The sequence below is a fragment of the Pogona vitticeps genome, chromosome 5 (genome assembly GCF_051106095.1).
Source record: "Pogona vitticeps strain Pit_001003342236 chromosome 5, PviZW2.1, whole genome shotgun sequence".
Classification (NCBI taxonomy): domain Eukaryota; kingdom Metazoa; phylum Chordata; class Lepidosauria; order Squamata; family Agamidae; genus Pogona; species Pogona vitticeps.
In genome coordinates this window covers 69,849,586-69,869,114 of record NC_135787.1, presented here as the reverse complement: position 1 = coordinate 69,869,114, position 19,529 = coordinate 69,849,586, and the positions used below count along the sequence as shown (strand labels likewise).

The following is a 19,529-nucleotide window of genomic DNA, read 5'->3' as shown; positions in this document are numbered from 1 at the left end:
GGGTCTGATGGGATTGTGGATGTGCCTCACAGGAGGTGTGCTGCAGCTACATCCTTGACATCGGAGGGCTGTCCAGTGACTGAAAGGGTAGGCACTGAGTCTACCGTAGTGGCAAGGCAGTTTCCAAGCCTGCGTCAGATACCCTTGCAGTAACATCCCTTACCTAGCGCCCCTGAGGGGTATATTGGAGCTGGTGCAGAAGGCAGGGCTCCACCCTCCCTTGCTATAAGGACTAGGACTCTCTCATTTGGGAGAATGTGAAATTCCCTGATGTCCTTAAGTAGGCAACATTCTGTTATTTGCCAAATTGGCAGTATTTTGGTGGTGGTTAAAAAGAATAAAGAACTTTATTTTACCTTCTCTACTGACCCTCCAATTGGAAGGTGGCATTGGGGCCACTCTCAGACAGGAAAAAGAATTTTGAGTGTTGTGATGTCCATTGAGTTTAGCTAACCAGACCACAATAATGTAACATTCAGAGCCAATAAAGTGTTTCAGACAATGTGAAGATGGCTTCAGGAAGATGTGTGGCTATGGGTAGGTGACTGAGAGTGAGAGAGAAGAGAGTATGTTAACACTTACCAGTTTTATTTGAATATTTACACTTAGGAATAAAATGGTGGAAGAGTGTATTTGATCCCCTCAAATGTGCCCATAATATAATTTTACAGGGCTTGATATACTGTACTTGATATACTCTGATGCCTAGAAATCCTGCCATCCTTGTCTCTCAAAAAGGGAGTCAACTGCATGGAGCACATGTGTTACCCTAACTTGTTTCAGAAGTAGAAAGGCACAATGAGTTGCAGAGACAGGCCAGTAAATCTCACGTGTAGGAACATTTGCAAATGATGTAGACATAAAGTCTAGTTCATTTTGTTCAGCAAACACCTCTGAGAACTGTCCCGAGAAAGGATGTTCAATTAGAACATGGACCTTCCAAATATATTTTGCTGCCTTAAATGGCTTGCCTCATGATCCAAGACAGATGGTCCAGAACTCCCTGCGACATCAGAAGGAATGATGGGCACATCTCCCAAAGCAAATGTTGCTTTACTGGAGCCTCTAAAGTGTTGCAACTCCACCTGACCTTTTGAGTTGATTAGCTGGACCAGCCCTGGATTAGAGGGGATTTTATATCTGAATTTTGACTATTTGTATGGTGGCGAACTTTGTTTTTGATATTTGTGTGCATCACTCATTCCCTTCAGATGTCCTGAAGTGCAGCTGTTCCCAGCAGCTGTAGGACCGAAAGAACATTGCTACGTGTTCTTGCCATGTCAAGGATATATAAAGCTAATGTCTTAACTGTAGCTTTCACACCTGGGAGGTTCCTCAACACCAGTTGTTTTCATGTGTTGGAAGCCAAGAATTGAGCTCTGACCTTCTTTTCAAATGAAAATGTTTGTCCTTTGATACTGCATTGTGCAGAGAATGTTCTTCTTCCCCATTTTATATAAGCAATGTGTATATTTTGGAGCATTGCTCAGTCTCCAAAGAATTTTAAACCTACCACTTGCCAGTGAGATTTTTTTCTCTTCCAATTTCCTCCTCCCAGAAGAGTTTAAATTCTAGTACATTTCTGTTGTAACCATCCAAGACATGAGGATAATAAAATTGGACAGTAATGGTTGCAGCATCTCATATTATGTGTCTGTGCTTATTATATCTCCAGTGGTATAAGCATCTGTAATTTTTGAAGGCACTTACAAGCACAGCCTTTGAACCTGCAATAAGTTAGAGGAGACTGTAGGTTGAAGAGAACTAAGATAATGGCCACACAATGCAAAGTTTCATTGACCAGTTGGAGGGAGCAGCCAGAAGAACATACCCACTTATCTGACACTTTCTCATCTACAACGTGTAACTAGGGAACTTCCAAATATTTCCTGCCACCTTTACGTTCTGGATGTGACTGGATTCCAACAGGATGTTCTCATTAAAGAAGCACTTCTGTCTGCCGTGATTTGGAACTAGTGATGGCCACCTCCCACTGAGGCCCGTGTGGAATCCACAGGTCCATCCTGAGAGAAGTAGTTGAAAATGGAGCTGAGGGGGAGGGATTCATTGCCTTAAGTGGTCCAGTGGGTGATTCATGCCTTGAATCATAATGTTGCTTCACTGCCACACAGTACGAAATGCGGAAGAAGTTGTGAGACTGAAAGAGATTATCTGCATGTTGGAGGAAGGTCTGTAGAAGATCTGCACTAAATTATTCATTGCTAAAGATTTATCAACCTTAATTAAGGCCAGATACATACTCCAGGAATGTATATTCCCCTTAAGACGATATTGTGATTCCTCCCCTCTATCATTAAGTTTCATCCGTTACATTTTGGCTTTAACATTCTGATCAGAGTTCCTGATGCACCAAATAATTCTTGGAAATATTGGGAGAAGTCTCTTGATGGTCCTTTTGTTCATGGTTAGTTATCACTGCACAAAAATGCAGAGATGGTATTATGCAGCAAAGGAAATTAACATTCTATAAGGCAATCCTAAAATGGGTGCAGCCCAAACAAAAAATTGTAACTGTGAAACTGGAGTTCAGACCAATATCAAATTTAGGACTGATATAGCAGACACTCCCCTCTTGCTCTATGCAGAATTTGAGTAAGTTCAGGCAAAGGATTTTTGAATTATAATTTTCTAAATGTAACACTGTCCCCCCCTTGCAGAAACAAGCAACCTTAAATATCCTCAGATTTAAAACAGATTAAATAAGCCAAAAAGACCAAATTTGCTTATCTTGAAAGAGAATGTTTGGTCCCACCAGCATTTTTAATTTGGACAGAATCCAGGCTGCAGGGGCTAATATACTGGTCCTCAAAAAAAAAAACTTTCAAAAGGGAAAAACAACCACTTTGTTATAATCTGAGCATGTCTGGAACATGCTTACCAGTAAGAGCATTCCAGAGTAGATGCATTGTTGCAGCTTCATGAGCTGGAAAGGGAGATGTTTGGAGGGCAATGAAAGAAATAGTCAAAAGACAGGTTTTCTTTAAAGAGGTAAAAAACCAGACTTGCATTAAAGGAAATAATGGAGCGGCAATCCTTCAGAAAAATGTGTTTTGCAAAGTGTCTCTGGAGTTAGCATACAGTTATGTATGGCATATTCAAAGTATTTCTGTATTACAAAAGCACAGAGCAGTTGTGTTTGTCTGTGCCCGTAGTGCTTTCAGTACACATTCTCTTCAAAAGGGATATCATCTTCAACTCAGGGGTAGCCTGAACTTTTGACTAGGATCCAATTAGCTTATTTTCAGGTGGAGACCCTTTTGACTCCTTCCTGGTCAAACAGGATTTCTTACTGACAAAGGGATTCTGTGTCTGGTTGTGAAAATATTTAAAAAGATATTTAAAAATAATTAATATTAAATATTAAAAATAATAGAGAGGAAATATTCAGAACTTCACTTGTTTAAGCTGTGAAATTACTGTGGGTTTTTGCTTTGTGATTATTTATTTATTTATTTATTTGTTTGTTTGTTTGTTTGTTTGTTTGTTTGTTTGTTTGTTTGTTTGTTTGTTTAATATCCCGCCTATCTGGTCGGGTCAGGACCACTCTAGGCAGCTTAGAGATAGTCTTACTTGATCTTGGCAGAGCACAGCAAAGGACAGCCTAATGTTGACAACACCAAAGGCAGCAGTCAAGATGATCTACAGGATACCCTCTTGTGCTCACTGTGACAAACCCAGACCTACTGGGATCTGCCACAGTTTCACTAAGCTGCCACCAACCATTCCCTATAAGAAGTCACACAGACCAGGGATGGATTTTTAACAAATAAACGAACAAGGTTTATTTAAAACAACACACAGGGAAAATAAAATGATCAGGTGAATAAGATATAGTAACGTGGCTTAGTCTCATTCATACATGCACACAGTTTGGTTCACACAGAACACTTAACTTGAAGCACAGACCCTGAACCTATCAGTTCTGGCTAACCAACAGACACCTGAACCTATCAGGTTGGTACTGACTGACACACAGTAGTACCCTGTCTGACACACAGACTCCCACACCAGCTTCTTCTTCCCAGCTGCTGCTTCTTCTCTCTGCTTCTCCACACACGCTTCACATATATATACAGTACAGCCCCTCCTCCTGATGTCCCGCCTTTCACTCCCCATAGGATGGAACTTTCCCTCCAAACCCATGACAGACAGGTAACATCAGTGCTGTATGTAACACCTCCCCTCTTTATAAGTTGTTTTGTAGGGGGAAAGCTAAGGTGCTTTTCACCAAAAAAACAACCTGGATAAAACACACAACAACAGTTATACATACAATATCATACTTACATTCTAAGTTAACCATATCAATTAGGCATTTAAACATTTATCATATACATTACATCAAGTTACCTTTATTCATACAAACCAAGTTCAAAAAATAGGTACATTTAACTTTTTGTCATCAATATATATACATAGTCCATGTTTCTTTCGCTGTCTTCATTCTTCAGGTCTTCTTGACAAGGCGTCAGCAACACAGTTCACTGACCCTCTGACCACCTTCACTTCAAAGTCATAGTCTTGCAGATTTAAAGCCCACCTCATAAGTTTACTATTGTGGGTTTTCATTGTCTTTAACCATTGCAGTGGTGAATGGTCAGTGCACAGAATAAAATGTCTTCCCCAGATGTAAGGCTTGGCCTTCTGGATCGCGTAGACTATGGCCAGACACTCCTTCTCCACGGTTGCCAAATGTCTCTCACCTTTCTGGAGTTTCCTACTCAGGTAGGACACTGGATGCTGGTCACCATTCTCATCCTCCTGGCAAAGAACCGCTCCTACCCCGCTGTTAGACGCATCGGTGTAGATGATGAACTCCCGGTCGAAGTCTGGAGCACGTAGCACTGGATAGTTGATGAGCGCCTGCTTCAACCTCTGGAACGCCTCCTCACAGTCGCTGGTCCACGGGATGCGGTCATCAGCCTTCTTCCTCGTCAGATCGGTCAGCGGAGCCGCAATCTCGCTAAACCTCGGGATGAACTTTCTGTAGTAGCCCACCAACCCAAGAAATGATTTGACTTTTCTCTTGGTGTTGGGTCTAGGCCAATCACGAACTGCTTCTATTTTGGCCTCTAGGGGTTTTATCACTCCTCCCCCTACCATGTGACCCAAGTATTTTATTTCTGGGCTACCCAGCTGACACTTGCTGGCCTTTACTGTTAGCCCTGCTGCACTTAACCTCTGCAGCACTAACTCCAGGTGTTTCAGGTGATCTTCCCAGGTATTACTGAAGATCCCTATGTCATCAATGTAGGCCACAGTAAAGTCACTGAGCCCTGCCAAGGTCTGGTCCATCAGCCTTTGGAATGTGGCTGGTGCATTTCTGAGACCAAAGCTCAGGACTCGAAACTCATAGAGACCAAAAGGGCTGCAAAAGGCAGTCTTTTCTTGATCCCTGGGATCAATTCTTAATTGCCAATATCCCTTTACCAGGTCCAATGATGAGATGAACCGACAACCCCCTATGGTTTCAATCAGGTTGTCTAGCCTGGGCATTGGGTAGGCATCAGGAGTGGTTACGCGGTTTAATTTCCTGTAATCAACACAAAACCTAATGCTCCCATCAGGCTTGTCCACAAGGACTATCGGAGAGGACCAAGGACTAGAAGAGGGGACGATTATGTTCTCCCTAAGCATCTCGTCCAGCTCCTTCCGCACCTTGTCCCTATAGGGTCCCGTTACTCGGTATGGGGATACTGCCTGCGGGGGTGCATCCCCTGTGTGGATCCGATGCATCACTCCCTTCACTATCCCCGGCTTGTTGGAAAACACCTGTTGATATTTAATGAGCAGCATTTTTAGTTCTTGCTGCTGGTCTTGGGTGAGTGCAGGACTGATCTTTACCTCCTCTGGGTTGTATTTTACTTCCCCTCTACCCTCCCAGAAGGGTAATTCAGCTTCCTCACTCTCAGCTGCTTTTATTGCAAATAAAACCCTCTGTTCCCCTCTGTAGTAGGGTTTTAGGGCATTCACATGAACCACCCTCCTTGCTTGGTTCTCCTCCTGCTCTATAAGGTAGTTCAGGTCTGACATCTTGGAAATGACCCTATATGGTCCTGCCCATTTGAGCTGCAGTTTGTTCTCTCTGCAGGGCCTAAGCCAAAGCACTTCCTCCCCTGGGTCAAAGTGCCTCTCTCTAGCTTTGTGGTCATACCATGTTTTCTGTCTGACCTTCTGAGCTTGCAGGTTTTCTGCTGCCAGTTCTAGGTTTCTCTTTAGGTCATTCATCAAGGTGTCTATGTATGTCACAACGTCTTGGGGGTCATCCTGGGTGATCTGCTCCCAATTTTGTTTGATCAAATCAAGGGGCCCTTTCACCCTTCTCCCAAATAAAAGTTCAAATGGACTGAACCCGGTACTGGCTTGTGGCACTGATCGATAAGCAAACAAAAGGGATTGCAGCTTCTGGTCCCAATTGTTTGGATTCTCTGCCAAGTAAGCCCTAATCATGCGCATTAGAGTCCCATTGAACTTCTCAGTTAACCCATTACTTTCAGGGTGATAAGCAGTGGTTTCCTTGTGCTTAATTCCACAGATTTGCCATAAGCGTTTCATGAGCTTCGATGTAAACGATGCTCCCAAATCTGTGATTATTTCTGAGGCAAATCCCATCCTGGACATATATCCCACCAAGGCATCTGCCACTGTGTTAGTTTCAATGTTAGTCAAGGGTATGGCTTCAGGGTACCTCGTGGCATGGTCCACAATGGTGAGAATGAACCTGTTCCCCCTCTTTGTGGCCTTGGGCAAAGGTCCCACAATATCCACCCCTATGCATTTGAACGGAGTGTCAATCACAGGCAAAGGGCACAACTTCGCTTTGGTCCTGTCACGGCTATTCCCCTGCCTTTGACACACATCACATTGTTTACAGAACTCCCTGATCTGCTTCCCTATGTCAGGCCAGTAAAAATTCTGTGTGATTCTCTGCTGTGTTTTGTTCACCCCTAAGTGTGCAGCAAACATGTCAGAGTGCCCCCTTTGTAAGATCATGGGGCGATACTTCTCAGGTACCACTAGCTGACTTCGGATCCCATCTCCCCCTTTTGAGATATTCCTCAGGGTCTCTCTATACAAAATCCCCTTTTTCTCTAGAAATCTCACTGGGGTTTCAGGTGTTAGCTGGGCGTCAGTCACCTGTTCAAAACACTTTTGGAGAGTGGCGTCTGCCTTTTGCTCCTGGCCAAATCTGCTGTCTGTGGTTAAGGTTTCCACCACAGCTTCTGAACTCCCCCCACCTGCTTCCGTCTCTGGCTCCTCAGTACCCCCCTGAACTGTCCCCGTGGTGGCTTGTGAACGTGTAATCACTAGCACCCGTTTCACATGTTCAGCCAGGTCATTTCCCACGAGCACGGCTGCTGGCAGAGTCGATGAAATCGCTAGCCGCCAAACTCCCCTCCAGCCTTGAAAGTTCACAGGTACCTCCGCTACTGGCAGTGAGATCACCTGCCCCTCAATCCCTGCCACCTTCATGCTCTCATTTGGGATTATATATTCCCTAGGAATAATATCTGGATGGCACAGGGTCACCTGAGAACAAGTGTCCCGCAGCCCCCGATACTGATGGTCAAGTATTCCTACGTCCACCCCTGCTGTTTCAAACAACTGAGAATCTGTTCTCACCAGTAGGCAGCGCCTGACCTCTACAAGAGGACCATTTTCCTCAGCCTGATCAGCAGATGTAGCTGTTCCAGATTGAGTAGCCATGGCAACAGGCTCCCTCAGTGACAATGAGCCTTGCTCTTTCTGGACACAGAACACAGCTTTTGGCTTGGTTCCACTCGAATCCTGAGGCACAATTCCTTTTAGCTGCTTTAATTTCTCACACTCTGAGATTAGATGGCCCTTTCCCTGACAGAAGTAACATTTTCTGCTATATTTTGAGTCTTTCTCATCCTGTTTTGGTTTTCCCTCCAAAATCTGAGGTCTTAGTTTCATGTCTGAGGGCTTCCCTTCACCATGGGCCCCTCCCCCTTGCTGGCTTTTCCCTGGTCCCTGAGAGTACTTGCTGTAGGTTTCTTTAGGTTTCCCCATCGCTTTCCCCTCACCCAAGGGCTTTCTTATTTGGGAAATAAAATCTGCGATCTCGGCTGCTTCTGCCACAGATTTTGGTTTCCTTTCCCTCACCTGGAATTTCAGTTCCCCATGCAGGACTGAATAGAACTGTTCCAGCGCTATCAAGTCTTTGAGCTGCTGAAAGGTCTCTGTCCCCTCCTGAGATAGCCATTTCTCTAGCAGCCTCACCAATTGGGCCCCCACTTGGGTAAAAGTCTGCTCTGGTTTCTTGGTGATTGACCTGAATCTTTGCCTCAGCTGTTCCGCATTTATCCCATGTCTTGCAAACACCAGTTTTTTAAACTCTGCAAAATCTTTCATCAGTTCCTCTGGCATCTCTGAATAAACTTCCGCAAGGCTGCCACTGATTAAAGATCGCATGATGGTCATCTTCTCAGTTTCCCTCACTGAGAAGTCCACAAATGCTCTTTCCACTAAGGAAAAGAACACCTCAGGACAATCTCCCTTGTGGTACACAGGGAATTTCTTCAGGTCAGCTTTAGACAATTGGCCTCCCTCAGAATCCCTATTGTTATTATTGTTCTGATTCATCAGTTCCAATTTTCTTAATTCAAACGCCATTTTCTCTCTCTGCAATCTTTCTTCTCTTTCCATTTTCTCTCTCTCTATTCTTTCTTCTCTTTCCATTTTCTCTATTTCAAATTGCCTTTGTTTCTCCCTTTCCTCCATTCGTTCTCTCTCTAATCTTTCCTCCATTTCCCTCACCCTCAGTTCATGCTGTTGGGCTAGGAGCAATTTTCTGAGTTCTGGGTTCTGCTCTCCTGTGCTGTCACCCTGCACTGAGCCAAATTCATCCTCAGAACCTTGGTCTACCTGGGGGTCTTTCACTTCACCCATTTCTGCCATTTGGCTTCGAGTCAAGGGCATAATCCCCCCCCCCCCAGAACAGGCTGCTTTCAAAAGTCAAGCCTCAAAATAAAGCGACCACTTTTTTTTTCCTTTTGCCTCAGAACCAGCTTTCTCTATAGATTGCTGCTGTCCTTCAGCACTAACTTGCAACAGTTGCGAGCTAGAGTCTACCCCCCTCTGCTGGGCCTCTCAGCAGGCAGGCTAACTCACTTCTACTTTACAGTTTTGCCTCAGCTTTTTTCCCGCCAAAAACAGGTTGCCTCAGAGCTCCCTAATCTAGCCCCCAATCTGAGGTTACACGTTCTTCTACTAGTGCACCCCCCCGTGAGGCACACCTAGAAGATTACCTACGCGCTCTCAGATTGTCCCTGACTAGACCCCCCTTGCTCTGGGCACACTTGCCAAGGCTTTGCTGTACCGCTGGACAACTGGACCAGTCGTATCCCACACGCTGGACACCAATCAATGTGACAAACCCAGACCTACTGGGATCTGCCACAGTTTCACTAAGCTGCCACCAACCATTCCCTATAAGAAGTCACACAGACCAGGGATGGATTTTTAACAAATAAACGAACAAGGTTTATTTAAAACAACACACAGGGAAAATAAAATGATCAGGTGAATAAGATATAGTAACGTGGCTTAGTCTCATTCATACATGCACACAGTTTGGTTCACACAGAACACTTAACTTGAAGCACAGACCCTGAACCTATCAGTTCTGGCTAACCAACAGACACCTGAACCTATCAGGTTGGTACTGACTGACACACAGTAGTACCCTGTCTGACACACAGACTCCCACACCAGCTTCTTCTTCCCAGCTGCTGCTTCTTCTCTCTGCTTCTCCACACACGCTTCACATATATATACAGTACAGCCCCTCCTCCTGATGTCCCGCCTTTCACTCCCCATAGGATGGAACTTTCCCTCCAAACCCATGACAGACAGGTAACATCAGTGCTGTATGTAACACTCACTACCACTCACACTTGTCAAAAAATACGCATGACAATTGCTTTGTGTTTGGGTGAGTAGTGCTTAACTGATGAAAAAAGGAGTCAGCTCTTCCTTTGATTTATGTCACTTTGTGCTTCCTATACTAGCAACAGAAGCACAAATATTTTGCAGAAGCACCTGGCCATTTCCTAGTGTTTTAAATTGTACAGTGGTGCCTCAACTTACGACCGTCCCGACATACGACCATTTCGAGTTGTGACCAGCTCCGGCTGCAAAATTTTGCTTCGACTTGCAGCCGGAGCTTTGAGTTGCGATCAAAAGCAGCAGGGGAAAAAGGCGGGGAATTCAAATTAGAGGGCTAACCTTTGGTCAGCGAAGAGCTTCTTTGTAGCTCTTTTGCCCCAATGGTTAGAGAGTGCGCATCAGATGAGGCTTCGGACTGCCTGGTGCTGCTTTCTGGTTCTGAGTAAGTACATTCACAGGGTTTTGCAGGGTGGGTTTGGGCTGGGGGGGTTAAGTTTCTGTGCTGAGGTTTTTGTCTGTTTTGGTATGTTTATTTTTTCAGCCCCAGCATCTTCCGATGGCGCTTGCTGTGTACTTTATTTTTGGGTTTTTATGGTTTTTTTAAGCCCCAGAGCCTTCCGATGGGGCTTCCCGTGTGCTTTATTTATTTATGTATTTTATTGTGGGTTTTTTTTTTTGCCAGAATGGATTAATTGCGTTCCAATGCATTTCAATGGGAAATGGTGCTTTGACTTAATGACCATTTCGAGTTACGTCCATCTTCTGGAACGGATTATGGTTGTAAGTCGAGGCACCACTGTATATACTGACACACAATATCCCACATCCATCAACCTATGGTTTTTTGAAGAACTGAATTTCAACTCAATATTACCTACAGCAGCCATTCTCAGCAGGGGCTATATGGCCCCCTGGGGAGCGCTGGCACATCTGAAGGGGGCTGTAGACTGGAAACAATTTTTCACAAACAACCTTATAATATTTGCTGTATGATTTATGCAATCCTGATTGTGTTTGTGGCCATGGCAAAAGAGAAAAGAAAAAGAAAAGGAGTTGAGAATGGTTGATCTAGAGTCCCCTCCTGTACTTCTTATCTCTTCAGAAGTTTCAGCCACACAGTAAATATATGTTGACAAGCAATTAAAAATCTATTCTCTTTGTTGCTGCTCTCCACACTACGCAGTCCTGCTGAGTAGCAGGGGAAATTCACTTGCAACAATGAGAATGGAAGCTTAATGGGAAAAGCCTGTTTTGTGTGTCTCTTGTAAGGGAAGACCGGTATAACGAAATAGAATTTGGTTCACACACAAAGGTTTGCCAGTTCAAAGTGATTTGCGTACAGCAGCTACCCTCTGGAACTTCTGTTCTTCATATTCTTTCCTTTGTATCCTGCTCACTGAGAAACATTTATGATGGGGAGACAAGAGTGAAAGGCTCTTATTTAGCTGTAGGATGAGGAGGATCTCATTCTCTGCCCATGGGCACAATTTGTACGCAATGAACTAATATTGACAACATGATTGGTGGGGTCAGATTACTTCCTGACCAAGCTCTGGCAGGCTGGATGATGATAAGGTCTTCCCACAATGTCATTGGCTACAACACCACATATATCACTTTGTCCCTGTCTGTACCATCTGGTTCTCTGACCTGATAATGTACATGGGGGAAGCCCTGTACATAATTAAGCAACCTTGACTGAGATGGTAGCTGGATGAGCAGTCTCTTCAGCCATACTTTGGTCAGGGCAACTTAGTTTATTCTACACCTCTCTCCTCTGAGAGTGATAAAGGGCTGGGGAAAAAGGTTGTTTTTTTTTTTTTTGGAAAACAATACCCCTTCTGAATGGGAGACTTAAATGTCACACTCAGGGGAATTCACTACTTGTTGTTAGTCATGTCTGACTCTTCGTGACCCTATGGACCAGAGCACACCAGACCCCCTGTCCTCCACTGCCTCCCGGAGTTGGGTCAAATTCACGTTGGTTGCTTCAATGACACTGTCCAGCCATCTCGTCCTCTCTCATCCCCTTCTGCTCTTGCCTTCACACTTTCCCAACATCAGGGTCTTTTCCAGGGAGTCTTCTCTTCCCATGAGATGGCCAAATTTGGCTTGCAATAGTTACCCACCCAGACCATGGAGGCTCCTTCCTTGAAGCGCCATCCTGTTTCGTAAAGCCATAATCCGTCAATATCAAATACTTCAAAGTGAAGCCAGGAAAGTGCAAAGAAAACATTAAATATTTGATGGGGCATTTGCTACGTGCTCAGATTTGTGCAAGTAAGAAGAGAATATTACAGCCCAGATCTCTGGATAGGGGCACAATGTTCTCGCCGAGTCAGAGCTCAAGCTGATCTTTCAACTGTTTTTGAAACCTAGATATTTACTTTTTCAAAAGGGGAAAGTTAAGCTTGTTTGAGTAAAACCACCCATAGTTTCCTTCTCTGGACCATTACAATGAATAGTCTTTCCTACTGTAGATGTAAGAGCATTATATATAGCTGAAAGCTGGTCATTTTTGGAGGATTTACCATCTGTATTGACAGGCTGTTTACAGTAATACTTACAGAATGTAAATGGGATTTGTTTTAAATATCCCTGCACTCATTCTGTCAGCATACCAAGTGTTTTATGCAAAATGGTGCATTGGACACTGTAGTGAAAATTCCAGGGAAAGTAACCATTAATTATTAGAAGTGGTGGCTTTGGGATGTACATGTGTTCCCCACTCATGGGGATATTTATTCATGATCAGGGCTGATCTTTCCATTAGGTATCTAAGCTATCTTGAAGTTTTCAGGTATGGAATAGGATGTTATCATTTCACCACTGCTGTGTAGTATGATTCAATTTCCAAGTGGGATTCTTCACGTAGAATAGAAGTAGGACACCTAGGGTACCATTTGGTCACCTCAAGCAATGAAATATTGTGGGCCAGACCTAGTTTGATGGTGACTGGTTTGTGTATGTTGTAAACCCCAAGCATGTCTATCAGTGTCCCAACACTACATGTTTATAGCACTTTGATGGCACTTCATTTGCCATGGCTGTGTCTTAAGAAGTTCTGGAATCTGTAGTTTGCTGAGGGACTTTAGTGTTCTCTGCCAGACAGCTCTAGTGTATTTCCCTGAACCATAGGGCTTTGGCAGAGAATTATAATTACACCACCAATAGATGACATAAAAAGGTTCAGAATCCTGAATGCAGCTTTTCAGCAACTGTCACAAAAAGACAAAAAAGAACTGTTACAATAGCCAGTGCAATAAAATAGAAGATGGAAAAACAAGCGATATTTTCCATAAGTTCCAAGATATCAAAGGGAAATGTAATCATAGATTAGGAATGCTGAAAGACCAGCAGGGAAGCACACTATCTGACCAGGACAACATAAAGAGAAAGTAGAAACAACAAACTGAAGAGATAAAAAGAAGACAGTGAAGTGAAAGCACTTGGAATCAATCAATCAATCAACCAACTAACCAATCAATCAATCAATCAGGTAGATGGAATACTGATAGAACTATTTCAAGCCACAGTGACTGTCAGTCAAAATCCTAACAAGAATATTTCCAACAAATATGGAGAATAAAATAATGGCCCACAGAATGGAAACATTAAATATACATTCCAGCCCCCCAAGAAAGGAGATGCCAAGGAGTGCAGTAGCTATAAGAGTGTTGCTGTAGTTTCCCACACAACCAAAGTGATGCTCAAGGAAGTGCAACAAAGGCTTTTATGGAGCTTTACGGAGCCTTTTCTCACTTTTATGGAGGGAGAAATGACTTATGTTCAAGCTGGATTGCAAAAGAAGAAGAAGCCTTCAAGATCATATTGAAAATATTTGCTGGCAACTGGAGTGCACCAAAGAATTTCAGAAGATGAGTCTATGTTTTACAGACTACAGCAAAGCAATGAAGGAATTAGAAAAGATCATCAAGATTAAGGATGTGTCACTGGAGACCAAGACCAAGGTCATCTATATTATTGTATTCCTAATCAGTACATACTGATGTGAAAGCTGAACAGTGAAGAAGGCTGACACGAAAAAAATAGATTCACTTGAAATATAGTCCTGGACAAGAGCTTTACAAATACCCTGGGTCAACAGAAAGAGGAAGAAGTGGGTAGATCAAATCAAGCCTGAAATGTCTCTGGAGATGCGATTGACAAAACTGAAGCTGTCATACTTTGGGTACATCATGCAATAGCAAGATTCTCTGGAAAAGACAATAATACTGGGAAAAGTTGAAAGGAACCAGGAAAAGAAGAAAACTATATATGATTGACTCCCTAAAAGGACTCACAAGGTTGAGTTTACAAGAAATGAGCAGGGCTGTTGAGGATAGGACATTTTGGAGATCTCTCCTTCAGAGAGTTGCCATAAATCAGAGGTGACATGACAGGACATAATAACAGCAGCAAAGCCACTGTGAGTAATATTTGGGAAAACATGACAGGTATTTGGGGGGGGAAACCAGAAATTTCTGAGATGGGGCTCTGAAGAAGACTAATTTATTCAAATATGATTTAAGTTATGATCTTGAGCACACTTTGGAAGTTCCTCTTCCAGATTTTGTGACTCAAGTCCCCATATACGCACACAGTAAATAGTAGCAAATGTCTGCTTTGCAAGAAAGAAAGCAAGAAAGAATGAAAGAAAGAAAAAGATTTCTGTTCACTAAGGACACCATGCTGTGATAGGGTTATAGGCTCACACTGTCATTCACTCTGTTCTGAATTAGTCTTTGCAAGTTACTGAAGGTCATATTGTGAATTTGGGAGGTCAAGACAATCATTGCCTGCCTTTCTTTTCTCTCTCTCTCTTTAATTAGAAATCTTTATTTGCAATATTTCCTCTCAATCCATTTGTATCTTTCACACCAACAACTGTGCAGCTGATTTACATCTTTAAACTCTGAACAAACCCTTTGCGGGCGTGTTAATGGCAGAATTTGATGTGGTTTCCCTGGACAAAGTGGGTTATTTACAACTAGTGCCTATTGGGACATGCTGTCTGTTGAAATGTGGATACCTAAAAGAGCCAGTGGGGGATTAAGGTTTGAGGCACTGAGGTCAACAAGGTCAGAGGTAAATGTCACTAAATCCAGACTTCTGGGAGGCTATTAACACCGTGTTCCATCAAACACAGAGGTATACGGACAGTGTTCAATTGTTTGCAGTGATCTGCCTCAGGGTTTCTCGCAGTGACTGAAGCCAGTAACCAATGAAATCTGGCATCTAATTTCTTAAAGATGCTCTGAACCATGGCAGTAAGTTTGAAAACTGCATCATGCTTCCTAGGTGGGCACTGCAGCCCTAACTTTGAATTAACCCCAGATTCAAGAATCGACATTATTTTCAGATATGTTGTACTTTAGTTCCATCGACGCACTGCATTTTCTCTAGATGAAATTAAAGTTCAGATATGTTAATGCTGAATTCATAAATTATAACAGTAAATTATTAAGGGACTATTTACAGTTCAAAAATAATTTCTTGATTGATTTCTTGGTTGGCTGGTTGGTTTAAATAATTATATTTAATCTTTTACAATTAAGAGAAAAGAGCAGGGGTTAACTACCCTGTTTCCCCAAAAATAAGGCCTAACCTGAAAATAAGCCCTCGTATGATTTTTCAGGATGCCCATAATATAAGCCGTATCCCAAAATAAGCCCCAGTTTAGTGAAGCCCCACCCTCCACCATTGTGCAGCAACCAGAAGATGACATGACTGTATTTGAATAAAAGTAGATTGTTTGATCTTTAAAAAATAAAACATCCCCTGAAAATAAGCCCTAATGCGTTTTTGGAGCAAAAATTTATATAAGACCCTGTCTTATTTTTGAGGAAACACGGTAGTGATAAGAAACAGTAGTTGCTGTCTAAAATGACAAGTTTTTAAAAGCATGGGAGAATGAATTGGGAACCAGGAATTAATTATTAGCGATTTCCCCCACCCCACCACACCCATTTGGCTACCCAACTCTTTCTAATAAAGAGATGCCAATAATGGAATCTGGGGCTTTCTACAGGCAAAGTGTGTATTCTGTCACTGTAGTTCCCCTTCCCATGATGAACCTTCTGCTTTCCAAAGTGGACTAGATACCAAGTCATCCCTGTCAAAGGCTAATGTGGTTACCTTTACACTACAATGCAGTTTTTTCTGCTACCCTGCCAGAGGTCTGTCTATTTTGAGGCATATGTGGAATCAGTTCATTGGAATGTGAATGCCCATCCACAATTTTTTTAAAAGACTCCTACCAGATAGCAGGAATTAAAAAAATAAAATAAAACTGCCTGTCCCTGCGTCCTCCCACCCTGATCCCTTGCCCCTTTCCTTCTTGTCCTCCTCCCTCTCCCTTTCCATTCTTCCCACTGCCCTGCCCACTGGCTCGCCCACCCCTCAAGGCACCTGTCCCCACAGCCTCCCATCCTCACCTCTCGCCCATTTCCCCCTCCTTCCCTTCCCCCTCCCCCTCCCTTTCCATTTTCCCCACTGCACCACCCTTTGCCTGTCCACCCCTCAGGCACTGTCCCCATGCCCTTCCACCCCCTGCCCCTTTCCCTCTCCTCCTCCTCCCCTTTTCCGTTCTCCTCGCTGCTGCCGCCACTCTCCTCCTGGTTGAGCAGATGCAGCTGATTGCAGATGGAGGTGGCGGCAGGAGCAGGGAGCCCAAGGAGGAGGAGGAGGTAGCGGTGGTGTTGCAGACATACACACTGCCACAAACATTTTGGAATTGGACAAAAGTCCATGTGACTTTAGCCCGAATCCAAAAAAGAGATCCTTTTGCCAGTTTATTCTGGCAGTGGGAACAGGCTCTCAGTATTCGGTACCTTGAAAAACCTGAAAAGGGCTGCTATAAGTCAGAATTGACTTAATGGCTCATGATGATTATTTAGTATTATGTGCTTGACCATTGACTGGTGTGCTTTTTCCTTCCTTCTTCTCCTTGATAATGGCTGTGATGTAGACTGGATGTTATCTGCTTCCAATTTTTAAATTAATCATAGTTTATCTTTATGCCTGAAGCCCATACAGCGTCTTAGCTATAATTTTGAAAAACAAGCCAAATTTGCGTTCAGAAACAACAATACATGGATAATAACCTGGCTTGATAAAAACAGGACTCAGAGTTCCCAGTGTTCTCCTCCTGGCTGTGCTACAGGAATCGGGGGCAAGTGCAAAGGCCCAAGGCTTGCGCAAGCTCAGCGTTATGTCATTATGTCCAGTTGTGGTTTGTTGGTGGTAATATTTCTTGGAGTGGAATCACAGTTGGAAATGTGTTTTTCAACTGCATCTGCCATCATCTTCAAGAGAATGTGACCATTCCCCATGGTGGCCCAGGATTTCTGGGAACTCTAGTACAAAAAAGTAAACTTTCCTGAGCTCTGATGGGGATTAACTACTAATTTCAGAGCCCAGGGTATTCTACTATGCCTCTAAACCACAACTCAGGCATTGCCTTAGAAGCATTAAAGACTTTCATACACACAGTGGAACATTTGACTTGTTAATCCTGAATAGCCCCTTCTTATTTTTCCAACATATCCTGTACTGCAGATTGCTTTGAAAAGTCTTGCTCTCTGGCTTGTGCAGTTTGGAGAAAGGGTGCTATTCAGACACAATTAATCACTTCCACATTCCACTTACTTAGCTGGCTAGATTGTGCCTTGAATATAAGGCTGTGCCGTACACATGGAACTAGTTGCACAATTTCCCTGAACTGTGGAATAAATTTAGATTTAATATTTGGCTTTTTCACCCAAGAAATGGTTCCGTTCTCCACCCAACCCTAGGGATGCTAGAATAACATCAGTTTGTGCCCAGACAAGCAAGATGTTAGGCGTCTTTGGCTTATATTTACATTGTACTGTATTCTGAAAGAACCTTGTACTTTAAAAGTATATGTTCCTATTTCATCTTTTTAATGTTTCATAACTATAGAAATATTATCACCATGAGAGAAACAGGCACACCCTATGTTAATGTATTGTATTTATTCTTCCTTGAAGTAAAGGTTGCTTTGTCTATAGGATATGTTTCTATAAGTTATAGTAACATCCAGCTAGTCTCAGTGGTGGGTCTACCACTAGGCAGAACTGCCTCCAGGAGCAGATTTGGGCTGTCATGAAAGGATAGTGAATTCTTAGTTTTTTCTCTTAATTTTTTTCTCAATATACTGTTCAGCTTCCACTAAATTGCAAGTCTCCCTAGCATAAAAATGAAGGATAGCTCCACTAGCTCAAGTGCTCCATCTGTACGATGGGTTTTCTTCCTAAAGATACTATTTCTGCAGTGGGAAAAAAATGTGGTTCCCTGGACTTGAAGATACCAATTAATTCCAGGCATTACATTATCCCATGTCTTGACCACCATTAACTCTGCCTAGCCATCCACATTTGTTTATACACACTGTCATAATGGCAGGCTTTCCCCCCATCTCTTCCCTAATGTTAAGAAAACGATTGGCATTCTTAACTGCGATAGCAGAAACATAAATACAGAAATTCAGTGGCTTTGTGTTTAATGTTGTGTTGCCAATCTCAAAGGCTTTATGTGTGTACCACAAATATTTATAGGAATAAAAATGACCAAATTTTGGTGTTATGGGAATACCCTGATTAAGTATTTCCCACAACCTGTAATTTAACTTGAACTAATAATAACGGCTATATGTACTAATCTGACTAGATGTAATAATTACTCAGCTAGCTTCTACTCTTCTCTCCTAATTTCTTTCCTCCATTTGTGTGTGCATGCCATATAGCAGGCGTGGGTGATTTTGGTGGGGCTGGGGATTAAGTTTCTGCTCCTGACATGCTCTGGAGGCCCCATGGACCACCCAAAAGATTAAAACACACACGAAAAGAACGAAACTGGAAGTGGTTGGAAGTTCAATTCCGGTTCTTATAAATGGATATTTTGTGGTGATAAACTTTGTGGGGAGTCGGGATCTGAAACCTATTTTTAAAATGAATCACAAGTCCTGGAGGCTCTTAAGACTCATGACACCCTATTTTTTGCTGGGACAAAAATTTTGGTGAGATTGGGGACCCATTAAAATGATTTTAGGGAGCCACACTCTGTCCACTCCTCTGTATAGCCTGTACTTGAGAGGTTACTGTTAATATTATCACTAATGTGTTAGAAGAAGATGAGATCTAAAGACACAATTATAGATTACAATCATCACCATCAGGGAGTTGAATTAGATCAACAAGCTTTGTATTATATAATCCTCCATGGTGTCACAAAGTATTCACTGTACAGTAGCAAGCAGAATTACAAGCATTTTGGCCCAAGAATTTTTTCATGCTACTATGTTGGGTTAACCTGTAAGACAGGATAGTGTTTTGTATAGAAGAGGATCCAATGTCACTTTTCAGATATGTCCTTTTGATCAGGACAGAAGGTTTCTGTAGCATAATCTTGAAACATGTTGTTTGGATGAGAAAGTAAAGCAAAAACCAGAGGAAGAAGTGATCTCAGGTTTTAATCTGTGTGTCTTTTTCTTTTACAGTATCTCGTTATCAATATGGCACTTACCTTTTGCCTGGATGAATTGCAACTTTTTCTTACTTATGTGGCATGTACTG

At 42.8% G+C, this 19,529-nt stretch overlaps 1 protein-coding gene across 5 annotated transcripts in view; it reads left to right on the top strand.

The window, feature by feature from the left end:
- The window catches only part of LNX1 (ligand of numb-protein X 1), a 149,187-nt gene that overhangs the window by 57,098 nt on the left and 72,560 nt on the right, over positions 1 to 19,529 (top strand). The window lies entirely within an intron of this gene.